This window comes from Pseudophryne corroboree, chromosome 2 (genome assembly GCF_028390025.1).
Source record: "Pseudophryne corroboree isolate aPseCor3 chromosome 2, aPseCor3.hap2, whole genome shotgun sequence".
Classification (NCBI taxonomy): Eukaryota; Metazoa; Chordata; class Amphibia; order Anura; family Myobatrachidae; genus Pseudophryne; species Pseudophryne corroboree.
The window spans coordinates 226,134,243-226,153,117 of NC_086445.1; positions in this window are offsets into that span (position 1 = coordinate 226,134,243).

Below are 18,875 nucleotides of genomic sequence, written 5' to 3' on the forward strand. Positions count from 1 at the left end.
ACTGAATGAGCCGAAATTCACATTGTAGCACACTGGATGAGCCGAAATTCACATTATAGCACACTGAATGAGCCAAATTTACATTGTAGCACACTGAATGAGCCAAATTCACATTGTAGCACACTGAATGAGCCGAAATTCACATTGTAGCACACTGGATGAGCCGAAATTCACATTGTAGCACACTGAATGAGCCGAAACTCACATTGTAGCACACCGAATGAGCCAAAATTCACATTGTAGCTCACTGAGGAGGACATTTACTAAGCAGTGATAAGAGCGGAGAAGTGAGCCAGTGGTGAATTTGCCCATGGTAACCAATCAGCACTGAAGTAACATCTATAATTTGCATACTATAAAATGATATAGAGCTGCTGATTGGTTGATGAGGCCACTTCTCCACTGGCTCACTTCTCTGTTCTTATCACTGCTTAGTAAATGTCCCCCTGAATGAGCTGAAATTGTGACAGCAGGGACAGCCAGAGTGACGTCAGGGAGAGAGAAAGAGTAACGACAGGGTGAGAGAGTGACGACAGTAACGACAGTGACAGCAGGGAGAGAGAGAGAGAGTAACGACAGGGAGAGAGAGTGACGAGAGTGACAGCAGGGAGAGTGACGAGAGTGACAGCAGGGAGAGAGTGATGAGAGTGACAGCAGGGAGAGAGTTACGAGAGTGACAGCAGAGAGAGAGAGAGAGTAACGACAGGGAGAGAGAGTGACGAGAGTGACAGCAGGGAGAGTGACGAGAGTGACAGCAGGGAGAGAGTGACGAGAGTGACAGCAGGGAGAGTGATGAGAGTGACAGCAGGGAGAGAGTTACGAGAGTGACAGCAGGGAAAGAGAGAGAGAGAGAGAGAGTGTAACGACAGGGAGAGAGAGTGACGAGAGTGACAGCAGGGAGAGTGACGAGAGTGACAGCAGGGAGAGAGTGACGAGAGTGACAGCAGGGAGAGAGTGACGAGAGTGACAGCAGGGAGAGAGTGACGAAAGTGACAGCAGGGAGAGAGAGAGAGAGTAACGACAGGGAGAGAGTGTTACGAGAGTGACAGCAGGGAGAGAGAGAGTGACAGTAGGGACAGAGACGGTAATGACAGGGAGAGTGGGTGACAGCAGGGGAACATTACCTGACTGTGGTCGGCGGAGGCACCCATGGGCAGCGGTGGTGAGGTCCCACTGACGGTGACCGCCATTTGTTGCAGGTGGTGGTGGGTGGCTGGCGGCGGTGAGTGGTGGGTGGCTGGCAGGGGTGAGCGATATGTTGCAGGCGGCGGTGGGTGACTGGCGGCGGTGAGTGGTGGGTGGCCGGCAGGGGTGAGCGATGGGTGTCAGGCGGCGGTGGGTGGCTGGCGGTAGTGATCGGTGGGTGGCTGTGAGCTAGTACATATATAAATATATATATATATATATATATATAAATATATATATAATATATATATATATATATATATATATATGTAATATATATATATATATATATATATATGTAAATATATATATATATATATATAAAATCATAATACCAGCAGTGGATCAACACTCTGCTGAGCGCAGACTGTTGCGGGAGCGGGTTAAAAGGGGTGGGTGGTCGCGGCCGCACGGACGGACCACCCGTCCTGGTGATCGCAGCGGGGGCGGCGGTGGCTGATTACCACAGCGCAGCGCACGCCAGCGCACGCCACCCGTGGCTGGTGATCGCAGCGGGGGGGGGGGGAGGGGGGGGGGGGTACTCACCAATCCGGACCTCACCGCCACTATAGCCCGCACTGCCTCCGCATATGCCCGCCCCGCAACCACCCAGTGATGATTGACAGCGGCTCCAGTGACGGAGCCGCTTGCCAATCACATCCCTCCTCACTGACAGGGGCGTGCTTTCATGGGTGAAAGCACGCCCCTGTATCACAGCGGCACTTCTAATGCTGCCGCTTCTTCATTGATTTTCAACGGGCTTTTACAGCCTGCAGCATGGCCCCGCCCCCCGCTTTGTCCCCTGTCCCATTGACTGCTGGAGGCACCACTATTGGTGCCTCCCAAAGTCAATTTAAAAGCCAAGTTGCTTTAAATAATATGAAGCAGATACTTATGACACAGAATGTGTCATAAGTATCTTCTTTATATTATTTTAATCAGTAATGGAATCACTAATGACAGGGGAGGCACTGCCTCCCCTGCCTCCCCTGACTGCACGTCCCTGCCGTAATGCCTGTGACACATTATGACAGGAATCGCAATGCCCGTTATACATTATGCTACACACTGCACTGCCCCTGATACATTATAGCACATACAATGTCTGTGACACATTATGCCACACACTGCAATGACCTTGAGACATTATACCACAATGCCCGTGATATAGTATACCATACACCGTAATGCCTGTGACACATACCGCAATGCCCGTTATACCCCATGCCACACACCGCAATGCCCGTTATATATTATGCCACACTGCAATGACCCTGAGACATTATACCACATACCACAATGCCCGTGATATAGTATACCACACACCGTAATGCCTGACACATTATGACACACACCGCAATGTCCGTGATACATTATGCCACACACTGCAATGACCCTGAGACATTATACCACATATCACAATGCCAGCGATATAGTATACCATACACCGTAATGCCTGTGACACATTATGACACACACCGCAATGTCCGTGATACATTATGCCACACACCGTAATGCCCATTACACATTAAGTCCTACAGTAAGGCTTCTAATTACTTTTCAAATACCTGCTCGTTGTCAGGGGTTTCATGCACTGGGTGTCATGCTCGTTGCCAGGGGTTTCATGCTCTTGGTTCCATGCACGGTGCCAGGGGTTTTCATGCTCAGGGTGTCATGCTCGTTGCCAGGGGTTTCATGCACTGGGTGTCATGCTCGTTGCCAGGGGTTTCATGCACTGGGTGTCATGCTCGTTGCCAGGGATTTCATGCACTGGGTGTCATGCTCGTTGCTAGGAGGTAGTCCTTGTTGCTAGGGCTGTGCTCCCAGTGCCACATATGTCCCCAGTGCCAGATATTCCCCCACGGTGCCAGGTACTCACATGCCCCCAGTGCCAAATATAGCCCCCCCTCATGTGCCAGGTACACATATACCCCCAGTGCCAGATATTCCCCGACAGTGCCACATATGCCCCCAGTGCCAGATATCGCCCCCCCCAGTGCTATATATGCCCCCAGTGCCACATATGCCCCAGTGCCAGATATTCCCCCCCCCAGTGCCACATATGCCCCCAGTGCCAGATATCCCCCCCCAGTGCCACATATGCCCCCAGTGCCAGATATCCCCCCCCAGTGCCATATATGCCCCCAGTGCCAGATATTCCCCCCAGTGCCATATATGTCCCCAGTGCCAGATATTCCCCCCCCCCTCCCTGCCAAATATGCCCCCAGTGCCAGATATTCCCTCCCCAGTGCCATATATGCCCCCAGTGCCAGATATTCCCCCCAGTGCCATATATGTCCCCAGTGCCAGATATTCTCCCCCCCCCCCTCCCTGCCAAATATGCCCCCAGTGCCAGATATTCCCCCCCTTCCTCCGCCGCCGCCGCTGCTCCCCCCGCTCCCCTGCTGTTAGGAGGGACACGGAGGGCACAGTGCACGCCTCCCTGTGTCCCTCCTGTGTCTCCGGCGGCCGCGGGTCACTGTAATAAAGGAAGTGCTCACGAACGGCACTTCCTTTATGAGACCAGCGGCCGCCGGAGACCCAGGAGGGACACAGGAGAGGCGCGCACTGTGCCCTCCGTGTCCCTCCTAACAGCAGGGGAGGAAACGAGACAGCAGACTGACATGCGGACGCTCGTCCGCATGTCAGTCTGCACTAAAAATGACAGGGGGGGCACGTGCCTTGGTGCCCCCCCCCCTAAATCCGCCACTGCATTACACACACACACGCACGCACACACATCTCTTACCTACAGCAGCTGCATGTTGTAGATGGGGATGAGAGAGAGCGGGCACAATATTACTAAGTCCTGCCCCCTCACGGCAAAATGAAGAGATTTAAGGGCTTTCATGAGGGGCCAAAATGACGCGATTGTAATACAATCACGTCATACATATGTGTCCTCTAACATCCTTTCTGCAGTCATGCTAAACAGCCCTTCAAGTCTGGACTCGGCTTTTTGGGCGTATTTTACAACAAAAATGCATCTTAGTCACAAAATAATGCAAGATAAGCTGAAGGCTGCATAAGCCTGAGGCCATATAAGAGCCCAATTTTTTGTGATTGGTTGTTTATGACTAAGCAGTTGCTAGGTAGATCAGTGTTTTCTCGGGTATTTTTCCTATAGGATTATAGGGCTGTCCGTCAAGGGTTTAGGGGTTGGTCTTGGAATAATATATAAGCCATGGTCATGTGCCTCAGACTTCCTCTTGCCATTTTGTAATGCCCTCCCGCCCGCCTTGAATATATTTTTTCCTGCATCTTGTCTTTCTCGGTGGGCTCTTGACAGCCAGATTGGCGGGAAGTCGCTACCAACCAGCGGTCAGATGGGCATAAGTGGTCATTGTGGGGCACCCTCTTTAGAAGGACGGCAGGTGTGTCCTTACCTTGCGATTGGACATTTAGACGTTCCCCTGCGGGAACCGAACGTTTGCCAGAGAAAAGAGTGGTGAGTCCTGCACAATGCGGGTTATGCAGGGAGGAGGCGGTGTTGTGGTTTAGTCCCCTCCTCAGTTTTTGTGTTTCAATCTAAATGACTGGAGCTGGTGTCTGGTAGCGACTTTTCCTTTGCCATCCTCCAATATAAGACCAATTCAATTACAATTATAGCTCAAAGAACAGGTCAGCGATCAATAAATATCGTCTGACCTTTAACTACAGCTAACCGTGTCCGTGTCGTTATTTTAGTGGTAAGCTAGCTTAAAGAAGTGTTTATGTCAATCGCAATAAAATTATGGGCGCCTTATAGGACGCACAAGTAGATCCTGCTGATTAAAATGATATGTGGTATGTGTGTAATTGTGGCTGTATCTGCATCTGAAATTCCATGTAGCATAGCATTTTGTATACAAATACAGTCGTAGTCAGAGGTGTAGCTAGGTGCCATGGTGCCCGGAACAAGGTTATGTTTTGGTGCGCCCCTCCCCTGTACTGAATTGGGGGCCTAGCCAACTACACCTTGTGGAGCTCAGGGTGAAAGTTTCCTTTGGGTGCCCCCAATGTTTAAAATAGGGTCAGTGTATGCCGAACGCTTGCAACAATAATATAAGGGCATGGCAGTATGAATGGTTAACATTACTGCCTCACAGCACTGAGGTCATGGGTTCGAGTCCCACCATATGTGGAGTTTGTATATTCTCCCACATGCTTGCGTGGGTTTATTCTGAGTACTCTGGTTTCCTCCCACAATACAAAAAGTATACTGCTAGGTTAATTGTCTCCCAACAAAAATTAACCCTGGTGTGCGTGCGTGTGTGTGTGTGTGTGTGTGTGTGTGTGTGTGTGTGTGTGTGTAGTAGCGGATCTTGCCATGGGCAAGCAGGACTTTTGCCCGGGGCGCTGCCTTCCGGAGGGCGCAGGGCACCATCCGGAGGGCGCCGCACCAGGGCAAGATCCGCTGCTGCTGTGCCCCCCACTGCCCGTTGCCCCCCGCTGCCACTGTGAAGAGAAACTAGACGCGTATGCGTCTAGTTTCCCTTCGTGGAGAGGTCCTTTACTGTGCGGTGCGCGATGACGTCATCGCGCACCGCACAGCAAAGGTCCTCTCCACGAAGGGAACTAGACGCGAAGCGTCTAGTTTCCCTTCGTGGAGAGGACCTTTGCTGTGCGGTACGTGATGATGTCATCGCGCACCGCACATAATTTCAGTCTGTACAGGGGGCGTAAATGACCACGCCCCCTGTACGTAGCCACACCCCCTATTGTCGCCCGGGGCGCACAGCGCCCAAGAACCGGCCGTATGTGTGTGTGTGTGTGTGTGTGTGTGTGTGTGGTAAGGAATATAGAGGGTAATTCAACCTGATCACTGTGCTGCGTTTTTTGTTGCCCTACAATCAGATAGTTGCCGCCTACAGGGGGAGGGTGAATTCGCTGTGCAAGTGTGCGTTCAGATGTGCAGCAAAGCTGCACAAACTGATTTTGTGCAGTCTCTGCTCAGCCCAGGACTTACTCAGCTACTGCGATTGCTTCTTGCTGATCGGGGCCGGAGATGACGTCAGACACCCTCCTTTGAAACGCTTTGACACACCTGAGTTTGTCCAGACACTTCCTGGAAACGGCCTCCTCCTGTCAATCATCTTGCGAACGTCCATGCGATCGGATTTATTACACCATCCCATCGTTGACCAGCGATCACCGTTGCTGTAGTCCGTCGCGCCTGCGCATTGCAGTGCATACGAGAATGCACAGCAGCGATCAGATCTGAATTACCCCGATAGATTGTAAGCTCCCATGGGGCAGGGACTGATGTGAATGGCAAAATATTCTCTCTAAAGCACTACAGAATATGTGTGCGCTATATAAACAACTGGTAATAATAAATAAATAATGGCTTCATTGGGCAGGTGTGTGGCGACAAAATAGTACGCATTCACATTACATTAGAGAGAAGTGCTGCAGCAGCTAGGGCAAAAAGAGGTTCTGTAGAAGTCGAGACAGAAAGAGGTGCTACAACAGCTAGGGCAGAGAGACCAGCTGCAGCATCTGAAGTAGAGACGTGCTGCAGCTTCCAAAAAAGATAGAGGTGTTGCAGCAGCAGGGGCAGAGAGAGCTGCTGCAGGACAGAAGTAACCCCGCTGCACAGCTACAAGCAGACAGTAGGACGTATAAAGAGGGCGGCAGAGCTTCGGCATGTGCCAGTTGTCATTGTCTCATGCTGTCCCCTCTGGCCTGCCCTGTTCCCTACCCGGTCTCAGAGTCCGACTGAGTGTGCGCCCCCTTTGCTTCTCCTCCTCCTGCTCTGGGGCTTCCAGTGGCACGCGGGAAGGGTAGGGCACGAGCCCACTAACTTTTTTGGTGCCCGAAGCTTGCGCTCCACCGTAACTACCATCGCAGTCACACATAGAATATAGGTATGTTGGATATCATTGTAATCAGCAGAAGCTGCTTGTACGACCTATTGCATTACTTTGTGCATGTTCACGGAAAAAAAAACTGCAAAAAAGATGCTCATCGCTTCAGTAACGCGGTACTCAGACATTTACGTGTAACGTAACGTTACTTGTAGCACACGGAGCAAAGATGTAAGATAAAACATCTGTATTAGTGGGGCTTAGTAACATCGTGCCCGCTCTCTCTCCTCTGTCAGGGGGATTTCTGGGTACTCAGAAGAACCCCCCTGCATGCGCAGGGATAACACAGGTCCTGATTCAGAGGTGGATGCTGCTGCATCCACTCTAACATCTGTTGCCAGTGTTGCCGGTGTGATAATATCAGTGGTGCAAGTAGAAAAAATGTCTTACGGGTACTGTGTGCGCGCGCCGAAGGCGCGCGCGCAAAAAAATGGGTGTGGCCAAATGCCACATGGGGCGTGGCCAATGAAAATGGGGGCGTGATACACATATGGGGGAGGGGCAGATACACGTATGACCCCAATAGTGTCAGATACACGTTGCACCACAGTGCTAGATATACATTGCCCCACAGTGCCAGATACATATAACCCCACAGTGCCAGATACACATTGCCCCACAGTGCCAGATACACAAATGTCCCCAGAGTGCCAGATACACAAATGTCCCGAGTGTCAGATACACATTGCCTCACAGTGCCAGATACACATTGCCCCACAGTGCCAGATGCACATTGCCCCACAGTGCCAGATACACAAATGTCCCAGAGTGCCAGATACACATTGCCCCCCGTGCCAGATACAGAAATGCCCCTACAGTGCCAGATATGCCCCCAGTGCCAGATATCCTCCAGTGCCAGGTATACATGCCCCCCTGTGCCAGATATCCCCCAGTGCCAGGTATATATGCCCCCCTGTGCTAGATATGCCCCCAGTGCCAGATATCCCCCAGTGCCAGGTATACATGCCCCCCCAGTGCCAGATATCCCCCAGTGCCAGGTATACATGCCCCCCCAGTGCCAGATATCCCCCAGTGCCAGGTATACATGCCCCCCAGTGCCAGATATCCCCAAGTGCCAGGTATAACATGCCCCCCCAGTGCCAGATATCCCCCAGTGCCAGGTATAACATGCCCCCCCAGTGCCAGATATCCCCCAGTGCCAGGTATACATGCCCCCCTGTGCCAGATATCCCCCAGTGCCAGGTATATATGCCTCCCTGTGCCAGATATGCCCCCAGTGCCAGGTATACATGCCCCCCTGTGCCAGATATCCCCCAGTGCCAGGTATATATGCCCCCCTGTGCCAGATATGCCCCCAGTGCCAGGTATATATGCCCCCCTGTGCCAGATATGCCCCCAGTGCCAGGTATACATGCCCCCCTGTGCCAGATATGCCCCCAGTGCCAGGCATACATGCCCCCCTGTGCCAGATATCCCCCAGTGCCAGGTATATATGCCCCCCTGTGCCAGATATGCCCCCAGTGCCAGGTATATATGCCCCCCTGTGCCAGATATGCCCCCAGTGCCAGGTATACATGCCCCCCCAGTGCCAGGTATAACATGCCCCCCTCCCCTACTCACCGCTGCCGTCGCTGTCCTCCTGTCTGTCATGTGAGGGAAGGAGAGTGCAGCCTGCGCCTCTCGTTCCCCTCAGTCTTCGGCGGGTGTCTCAGTTTAATTCAGCGCCGATCCGTGAGCCAATCAGAGCTCGCGGGTGCGAGCTCTGATTGGCTCACGGATCGGCGCTGAAGTAAACTGAAACACCCACCGGAGACTGAGGGGAACGAGAGGCGCAGGCTGCACTCTCCTGCCCTCACATCAGAGGCGTGTGCGGCGGTGCGGCGTGGGGGAGGGAGGGAAGGAAGAGGAGCGGCGGCCCGTCGGTGTGGGTACGGCGTACCCACGGCTAAATTCTTACGGGTACGCCGTACCCACCCGTACCCGCCCACTTGCACCACTGGATAATATTCAAATGCTACCTTCAGCCTATCCCTTGTGTACTACTGTGTGCCAGAAAGTGCAAGCCCTGAGACACCCACTTTTAGCTCCCGTGCATGCTATAACACCGCCGGTGGTTGTAAACAGTCCGCCAACGGTGTACAATCACGTGCACCATCATTTGCACCATTGACACTTACATCTCTTCTATGCCGGGTACAGTTTCTCTGTAGAAGCAGCTATAGGTCTGGGAATGCTGATGCTTCCTCTGACATGCCCGCAACACTCCCATGATACTCTCATAACGTGACCTTTTTTTGCGTTCACTTCAGGCCACCATTCAGGAGCGCCAATCACTATGCCAATCCATTTGTCCACAAGCTCGCTGCCTAGGTGTCATCCTTGACTATGATCTGTCCTTTGTTCCCCACATTCAATCTGTCTCAAAATCATGTTACATGCATCTAAAAAACATATCCAAAATACGCCCTTATCTTACACAAGACACTGCTAAAACTCTAATCCATGCTCTCATTATCTCCTGTATTGATTATTGCAATAGTCTCCTAACTGGTATTCCCAAAACGAGACTCTCACCATTACAATCCATTCTGAATGCAGCTGCTAGGCTAATCTTTCTGGCTAGACGTTCATCGTCTGCAGACCCACTCTATCAGTCCCTACATTGGTTACGTGTATTCTACTGTATTCAATATTAAATACTTTTACTCACACACAAGGCCATTAACCAAACTACACCAAAGTACATCTCTTCGCTCATCTCAAAATATCTCCCAACCCGACCTCTTCGCTCTTCACAAGATCTGCGTCTCTCATCCACACTCATTACTCGCTCCCACTCACGATTGCAGGACTTTCATCGAGATGCACCCACTCTGTGGAATGCCCTACCATGCACAATAAGACTCTCCTCTAGTCTCCAAACCTTCAAGCGTTCCCTGAAAACTCACCTCTTCAGGCAAGCGTATCAAATTCCAGAAACACCCACATACTGTAACTTTCATAAACCTTCTTATAAAATTGTATCCACTCTGCACAGTCCACACATACCCTCACATGTCTTCTCACCCTTCCTCCCGACCCTGGTTCATAATTGCTGTGTGACCATATCATACATTCCACCAAGAACCTTTGCAATCTGGTGGACAACTATGCAATAGATAACACCTATCCTTGTGTATAAATGCCTATTTCCCTATAGATTGTAAGCTTGCAAGCAGGGCCCTCCTACCTCTGACTGTTTGTTATTACCCAGTTTTGTTATATTATTGTTATTTCCAATTGTAAAGTGCAACGGAATTTGCTGCGCTATATAAGAAACTGTTAATAAATAAATAAAATTTGTGATTCCATCTGAACCGTTAGCAGCAGCACATTTGTGCGTACACCTAGGGTGGTGCACTTGCCATAGGGGTTTTCTGAATTTTTTGCGCATATGCAGAAGCATATAATCACCCACACGAACACAGGAATACTGTAGCTTGCTGTTTGCATGTGCCCCTGAACCAGGCCCACAGAGTGAGTTCCCCTGCCATAAAGTACGAGCCTCTCCATAGCACTAATGGGTAGTGGTTAGGGTGGCCAATCCCGGGCCATTTTTTCAATCCCGGGTATCGGGATTGAAAAATGGTCAATCCCATGAATCCTGATATACCTGAATACCTGGGATTTGTTTGCTTCCTGTGTAGCCCTCCGCCCCGCACCGCACACATAATTCACCATGAATTCACCTGGGAGGGCAGGTGGGTCACTTCCTTCGTTGAGGTCCGTGCGGCGGGAGACGGGCAGCTGGCTGAGCAGCGTGACCTCTGGCTTCACTTCACGCTGCTAAGGGGTAACTGGGAGGAGGAAGCCGGGCAGCATTTGAGCCTCCTGAGGACGCTCAACGCTTCCCAGCATTAAAAAAACCAATGGGCCGAAATCTCCGGGATTGAAGCTTCCAATCCTGGGGTTGAATCCTGGCCGATTTTTTGGGCTAAATCCTGGGATCCCACCGATCCCCATCCCGTGATTGACCACCCTAATAATGGTGTAATAGAACATGTTAGAACCATGGAGTGGCAAATTTGTCAATTTGCCACTAGAGGGGTCCCAGTATGATGGTAATGGGGTTACTAAGTGTCCTCAAAAATATTAGAGATGTGCGGCAGGCACTTTTCGTGTTTTGTATTTTGGTTTTGGTTGTAATTCCCTGCTCGTGTTTTGATTTTGGGTTGGTCTTGCCAAAACCACCTTTTCGGGTCTTGGTTTTTGGTTTTGGATCTGGATGATTTTTGAAACCCCCCCCATAAAAACAGCTAAAATCACAGAATTTGGAGGTAATATTGCTCCTACGGTATTATTAACCTCAATAACATTCATTTCCACTGATTTCCAGTCTATTCTGAACACCTCACACCTCACAATATTGTTTTTAGGCCAAAAGGTTTCACCGAGGTGGCTGTATGACTAAGCTAAGCGACACAAGTGTGCGGCACAAACACCTGTCCCATCTAGGAGTGGCACTGCAGTGGCAGACAGGATGGCACTTACAAAAAATAGGCCCCAAACAGCACATGATGCAAAAAAGAAAAAGAAGGTGCAAGATGCAGGGCCGGTGCAAGGTTTCTCAACACCCTAGGCAAAACTTCTGGCTACTGACCCCCCTCCCCTCCCAATACCCTCTTTCCATCTAGGAAAGGTGAGAGGGGTGATTCGTGAGTCACGATGTGTGAGGGGTGGTTGTAAGACAGAATGGGGAGGATAGTAAGAGAGAGAGAGAGAAAAAGAGGGGGGAGCAAGGGAGAGAGAGTGGGGGATGAGTGAGGGAGACTGTATCAGGGAGAAAGATAACAGTGAGATAGTGAAAGGAGGGTGTCAGGGAGAGAGAGAGAGAGAGAGAGAGAGAGAGAGAGAGAGGGAGGGTATCAGGGAGAGAGAGGGTGTCAACCAAGGAGAGGGGAGGTTTTGGGCAACAGTCAACGAGCACAGCAATTTAAGTCAAAGTAGTTAGAGAGGGGACAAAGAACAGTCCACATCAAAATTACATCAAATAACTAGCGTATATTTCATATAGCAGGTGGAGGTGCGCCCAGAGAGTAAATATAGTATTAACAGAAAAAAGACAGGAAGAAACTCTCTTGTTGGGGCACTCTTGTCTATGAAAAAATGGAATTAGTTAAAACTTAACTTTTATTAGTTAGAATTAGAATAGATATATGATAGCTCTCAGATAAATTTCACATCGGGCATAACACAAGAAAGAAATTTCTAGGGTTGGCGAAAATATCAGGAATAATATTAAGAAATTGGAGTTCAATGACTCAATTCAAAACATATAGGCAGTAGAGATGAGCGGGTTCGGTTTCTTTGAATCCGAACCCGCACGAACTTCACTTTTTTTTCACGGGTCCGAGCGACTCGGATCTTCCCGCCTTGCTCGGTTAACCCGAGCGCGCCCGAACGTCATCATGACGCTGTCGGATTCTCGCGAGACTCGGATTCTATATAAGGAGCCGCGCGTCGCCGCCATTTTCACACGTGCATTGAGATTGATAGGGAGAGGACGTGGCTGGCGTCCTCTCCATTAGAATAGATTAGAAGAGAGAGAGAGAGAGAGAGAGAGAGATTGTGCAGACAGAGTTTACCACAGTGACCAGTGCAGTTGTTGTTAAGTTAACTTTTATTTAATATATCCGTTCTCTGCTATATCCGTTCTCTGCCTGAAAAAAACGATACACAGCAGTCACACAGTGTGACTCAGTCTGTGTGCACTCAGCTCAGCCCAGTGTGCTGCACATCAATGTATAAAAGCTTATAATAATTGTGGGGGAGACTGGGGAGCACTGCAGGTTGTTATAGCAGGAGCCAGGAGTACATAATATTATATTAATTTAAAATTAAACAGTGCACACTTTTGCTGCAGGAGTGCCACTGCCAGTGTGACTAGTGGTGACCAGTGCCTGACCACCAGTATAGTAGTATATTGTTGTATACTATCTCTTTATCAACCAGTCTATATTAGCAGCAGACACAGTACAGTGCGGTAGTTCACGGCTGTGGCTACCTCTGTGTCGGCAGTCGGCACTCGGCAGGCAGTCCGTCCATCCATAATTGTATAATTATATACCACCTAACCGTGGTATTTTTTTTTCTTTCTTTATACCGTCGTCATAGTCATACTAGTTGTTACGAGTATACTACTATCTCTTTATCAACCAGTGTACAGTGCGGTAGTTCACGGCTGTGGCTACCTCTGTGTCGGCAGTCGGCAGGCAGTCCGTCCATCCATAATTGTATTATTATAATATATACCACCTAACCGTGGTTTTTTTTCCATTCTTTATACCGTCATAGTGTCATACTAGTTGTTACGAGTATACTACTATCTCTTTATCAACCAGTGTACAGTGCGGTAGTTCACGGCTGTGGCTACCTCTGTGTCGGCAGTCGGCAGGCAGTCCGTCCATCCATAATTGTATTATAATATATACCACCTAACCGTGGTTTTTTTTTCATTCTTTATACCGTCATAGTCAGTCATACTAGTTGTTACGAGTATACTACTATCTCTTTATCAACCAGTGTACAGTGCGGTAGTTCACGGCTGTGGCTACCTCTGTGTCGGAACTCGGCAGGCAGTCCGTCCATCCATAATTGTATTACAATATATACCACCTAACCGTGGTTTTTTTTTCATTCTTTATACCGTCATAGTCAGTCATACTAGTTGTTACGAGTATACTACTATCTCTTTATCAACCAGTGTACAGTGCGGTAGTTCACGGCTGTGGCTACCTCTGTGTCGGCAGTCGGCAGGCAGTCCGTCCATCCATAATTGTATTATAATATATACCACCTAACCGTGGTTTTTTTTTCATTCTTTATACCGTCATAGTCAGTCATACTAGTTGTTACGAGTATACTACTATCTCTTTATCAACCAGTGTACAGTGCGGTAGTTCACGGCTGTGGCTACCTCTGTGTCGGCACTCGGCAGGCAGTCCGTCCATCCATAATTGTATTACAATATATACCACCTAACCGTGGTTTTTTTATACCACCTAACCGTGGCAGTCCGTCCATAATTGTATACTAGTATCCAATCCATCCATCTCCATTGTTTACCTGAGGTGCCTTTTAGTTCTGCCTATAAAATATGGAGAACAAAAAAGTTGAGGTTCCAAAATTAGGGAAAGATCAAGATCCACTTCCACCTCGTGCTGAAGCTGCTGCCACTAGTCATGGCCGAGACGATGAAATGCCAGCAACGTCGTCTGCCAAGGCCGATGCCCAATGTCATAGTACAGAGCATGTCAAATCCAAAACACCAAATATCAGTAAAAAGCCTCTTTTTTTCTTTGCGTCATGTGCTGTTTGGGGAGGGTTTTTTGGAAGGGACATCCTGCGTGACACTGCAGTGCCACTCCTAGATGGGCCCGGTGTTTGTGTCGGCCACTAGGGTCGCTAATCTTACTCACACAGCTACCTCATTGCGCCTCTTTTTTTCTTTGCGTCATGTGCTGTTTGGGGAGGGTTTTTTGGAAGGGAAATCCTGCGTGACACTGCAGTGCCACTCCTAGATGTGCCCGGTGTTTGTGTCGGCCACTAGGGTCGCTAATCTTACTCACACAGTCAGCTACCTCATTGCGCCTTTTTTTTTCTTTGCGTCATGTGCTGTTTGGGGAGGGTTTTTTGGAAGGGCCATCCTGCGTGACACTGCAGTGCCACTCCTAGATGGGCCCGGTGTTTGTGTCGGCCACTAGGGTCGCTAATCTTACTCACACAGCTACCTCATTGCGCCTCTTTTTTTCTTTGCGTCATGTGCTGTTTGGGGAGGGTTTTTTGGAAGGGACATCCTGCGTGACACTGCAGTGCCACTCCTAGATGGGCCCGGTGTTTGTGTCGGCCACTAGGGTCGCTTATCTTACTCACACAGCGACCTCGGTGCAAATTTTAGGACTAAAAATAATATTGTGAGGTGTGAGGTATTCAGAATAGACTGAAAATGAGTGTAAATTATGGTTTTTGAGGTTAATAATACTTTGGGATCAAAATGACCCCCAAATTCTATGATTTAAGCTGTTTTTTAGTGTTTTTGGAAAAAAACACCCGAATCCAAAACACACCCGAATCCGACAAAAAAAATTCGGTGAGGTTTTGCCAAAACGCGTTCGAACCCAAAACACGGCCGCGGAACCGAACCCAAAACCAAAACACAAAACCCGAAAAATTTCAGGCGCTCATCTCTAATAGGCAGTCCTATATAAACATAATGACAGTCTGATACTGTTATAAAATTGTCCAGAACCTGAAATATAGATAATAAAAATCCAGATGCTTCGATATAAGGAGTTTCATCAATTATAGGTCAGACTGACACTATATTAGGCCGAAGCTATTTACACACACACACACACACACACACACACACACACACACACACACACACACACACACACAATAAATTAGTAACACATGCATGCAGTCACAAAATACATGAGTGGCATATGCAGTCCATCTCAATAACCTAACACACAGGTTCTCAAACTCCGTCCTCAGGACCCCACACAGTGCATGTTTTGCAGTTCTCCTCAGAATCGCAAGTGAAATAATTAGCTCCACCTGTGGACCTTTTAAAATGTGTCAGTGAGTAATTAATACACCTGTGCACTTGCTGGGTGACCTGCAAAACATGCACTGTGTGGGGTCCTGAGGACCGAGTTTGTGAACCACTGAACAGATTCCCTCTATATGGTAACAAACAAAAGTGTGTTGCTGAACTGGCTAACAATGTGTCAATGTAAAACTTAATGTGATACAATACTGCTGTGTAAGGGTAATGAAAGAAACAAATCAGAATCATTAAAGTACAGTTCAAAATAAGTCTGCCGCATAGATGGATACAATATATGTTAGCTAGCAGTGAAAATATTACTGATTAGTTTAGATTCAGTGATGTACAGTATCAATAAAACCCTGCATGGGTACACTCAGGGGTGATAGAAAAGGTCTCACGGTTTATGAGCTCTGTAGGGCAGCTGCGGCTCTGTCACATGTAAATGGTCGCAGTGATGACAGAGTGACCGTGTTCGCAGAGCCGGCACTCTAGAGAGGAGACGGGGGTATATAGAATGTCTGCTATTAGAAAAAAATTGTCAGATTGTCCCTGATGAATTTAATTAATTCAATTCAGTGCAGGGACACTGCTGACACATGATCCAATGACAGCACTTTGGATTGGAGAGGTAGAGAGATGAGATGAGGTGTGGTCACAGGAGAGGAATAGAGCTGGAGAGGGGTAGAACAAAGTTCTGTTGAGGTTGTGGAGAGCCGCTGCTGCCTGCTGTGTGTGATGTATAGTCACAGTGGACAGCAGTGAGCGGGTCCTGCCGCAGCTGTGACCAGATAGAAGGAAGGAAGAGTGGGCAGCTATGAAGAGCAGTCGAGTTAGCAGCGCGCCCTGTTGCAGTGCCCTGTTTTGAATTGAGTAATTGAACTCAAATTTCTTAAAATTATTCCTGATATTTTCGCCAACACTAGAAATGTCTTTCTAGAGTTATACCCATGAAAAATGTATCTCAGCGGCTATTGTATATCTATTTTAATTAGAACTAATAAAGTTACGTTTTAACTAAATCCATTTTTTCATAGACAAGAGTGCCCAACAAGAGTTTCTTTCTGTCGAGAGAGAGAGGGAATGAGAGAGAGAGAGAGAGAGAGGAGGGGGGGGGGAGAGAGGGGGAGGGAGAGAGAGAGGGGGGGAGAGAGAGATGGGGGAGAGAGAGAGAGATGGGGGGAGAGAGAGAGATGGGGGAGAGAGAGAGATATGGGGGAGAGAGAGAGAGAGAGATGGGGAGGGGGGAAGGAGAGAGAGAGAGAGAGAGAGAGAGAGGTGAAGGGAGAGAGAGAGGTGGAGGGAGAGAGAGAGATGGGGGAGAGAGAGATGAGAGAGAGAGAGGGGGAAGGAGAGGGAGAGAGGGAAGGAGAGAGAGATGGAGAGAGGGGGAGGGAGAGGGAGAGGGGGAGGGAAGGAGATAGAGGGGGAGAGATGGAGAGAGAGGGGAGATGGATAGAGGATGGAGAGAGATAGAGAGGGGGAGAGAGAGAGAGGGAGAGAGGGGGGGCGAAAGAGGGGGAGAGAGAGGGGGGAGCGATAGAGGGAGAGAGTGGGGGGAGCGATAGAGGGAGAGAGAGGGGAGCGATAGAGGGAGAGCGATAGAGGGAGAGAGAGCAGGAGAGAGAGAGCGATAGAGGGAGAGAGAGATGGGAGAGATAGAGGGAGAGAGAGGGGAGCCATAGAGGGAGAGAGGGGAGAGACAGAGAGAGATAAAGGGAGAGTGGGGAGAGAGAGCGGAGAGAGAGGGAGAGGGGGAAGATAGAGAGGGGGAGCGATAGGGAGATGGAGAGAGGGAGAGAGAGAGGGAGAGATAAAGGGAGAGTGGGGAGAGAGAGCGGAGAGAGAGGGAGAGGGGGGAGATAGAGAGGGGGAGCGATAGGGAGATGGAGAGAGGAAGAGAGAGAGAGGGAGAGAGAGGGGAGTGAGAGAGGGGAGAGATAGAGGGAGAGAGAGGGGAGAGACAGAGGGAGAGAGTGGAGATAGAGAGGGGGAGCGATAGGGAGATGGATAGAGGGAGAGAGAGGGGAGAGATAGAGGGAGAGAGAGGGGAGAGACAGAGGGAGAGAGTGGAGAGGGAGAGGGGGAGATAGAGACGGGGAGGGAGAGGGAGATGGATAGAGGGAGAGAGAGGGAGGGAGAGGGAGGGAGAGGGGGGAAGAGAGAGAGAGGGGGGGGAGATAGATAGAGAGAGGGGGGAGATAGAGGGAGAGCGATAGAGGGAGAGAGATAGAGGGAGAGTGGGGAGAGAGTGGGAGAGAGAGCGGAGAGATAGAGGGAGAGGGGGGAGATAGAGAGGGGGAGCGATGGGGAGATAAAGAGAGAGAGAGAGGGAAAGATAGAGGGAGAGAGGGGAGAGATAGAGTGAGAGAGAGAGGGGTGAGAGAGGAGAGAGAGAGAGGGGGGAGATGGAGAGAGAGAGAGGGGGGGGGGAGGGAGGGGGGAAGAGAGAGATAGAGGGGGATGAGGAGAGACACACTACCTGTTCCAGCCTTGCTAGGCATCAGGGGATGTCTCTGATGTGGGCGGGCAAGTCACGGAATTAGGCCCTGCCCCCTTCCCACCCGCGAATCGTGGCAATGCATTCCCCTGTTGCCACATTGTGGGGTCCCCTGGATTACCGCCCCGTCTTTTCTATAATCTGGCCCTGCTGCATACATACACAGCAAGCCGGCACTACAGAGCCAGGCCAGACCAGGCTCCAGGGAAGAAACGCCAGCGCTGCCATAATCACATGACTCACCATGTATCCACGGGTCTCCTGTTGGTGCCCCTGCTGCCATGCTGGCCGAAGAGCTGCAGGGATCCATCAGCACGGTCATCATGCAGGGAAGATGGCGGTGAAAGTGACTGTCCAGCCTGCCCTCGGAAGTGGAGGAGCGCCAGGTACTGGGGGGGAGGGGGGGGGTCGCGACCACCTGACCTACACATGCTGACCACCTCTGGCAAATAGGAAAAGAGATGGGCGGGCGCACACTCGTCAGACTGAGTGTAGTCTGCCATCTCCGGGTGTCTGGAAGAAGACCTTAATTTTTCCTCCAGACAGCCTCAGCGGGCCGCCCTTCAGGTCCTGGCGCCCATAGGACCTGAAGGGCATTGTCCTCGGGCCCTCCCACCCACCCTTATGTTGTGTAACAGGACATGCACACTTTAGCAAACCAATCAATTCAGCGACAGGGTCTGCCACACGACTGTGGCTGAAATAACTGGCTTGTTTGGGACCCCACCAAAAAAGAAGCAATCAATCTCCTTGCACAAACTGGCTCTACAGAGGCAAGATGTCGACC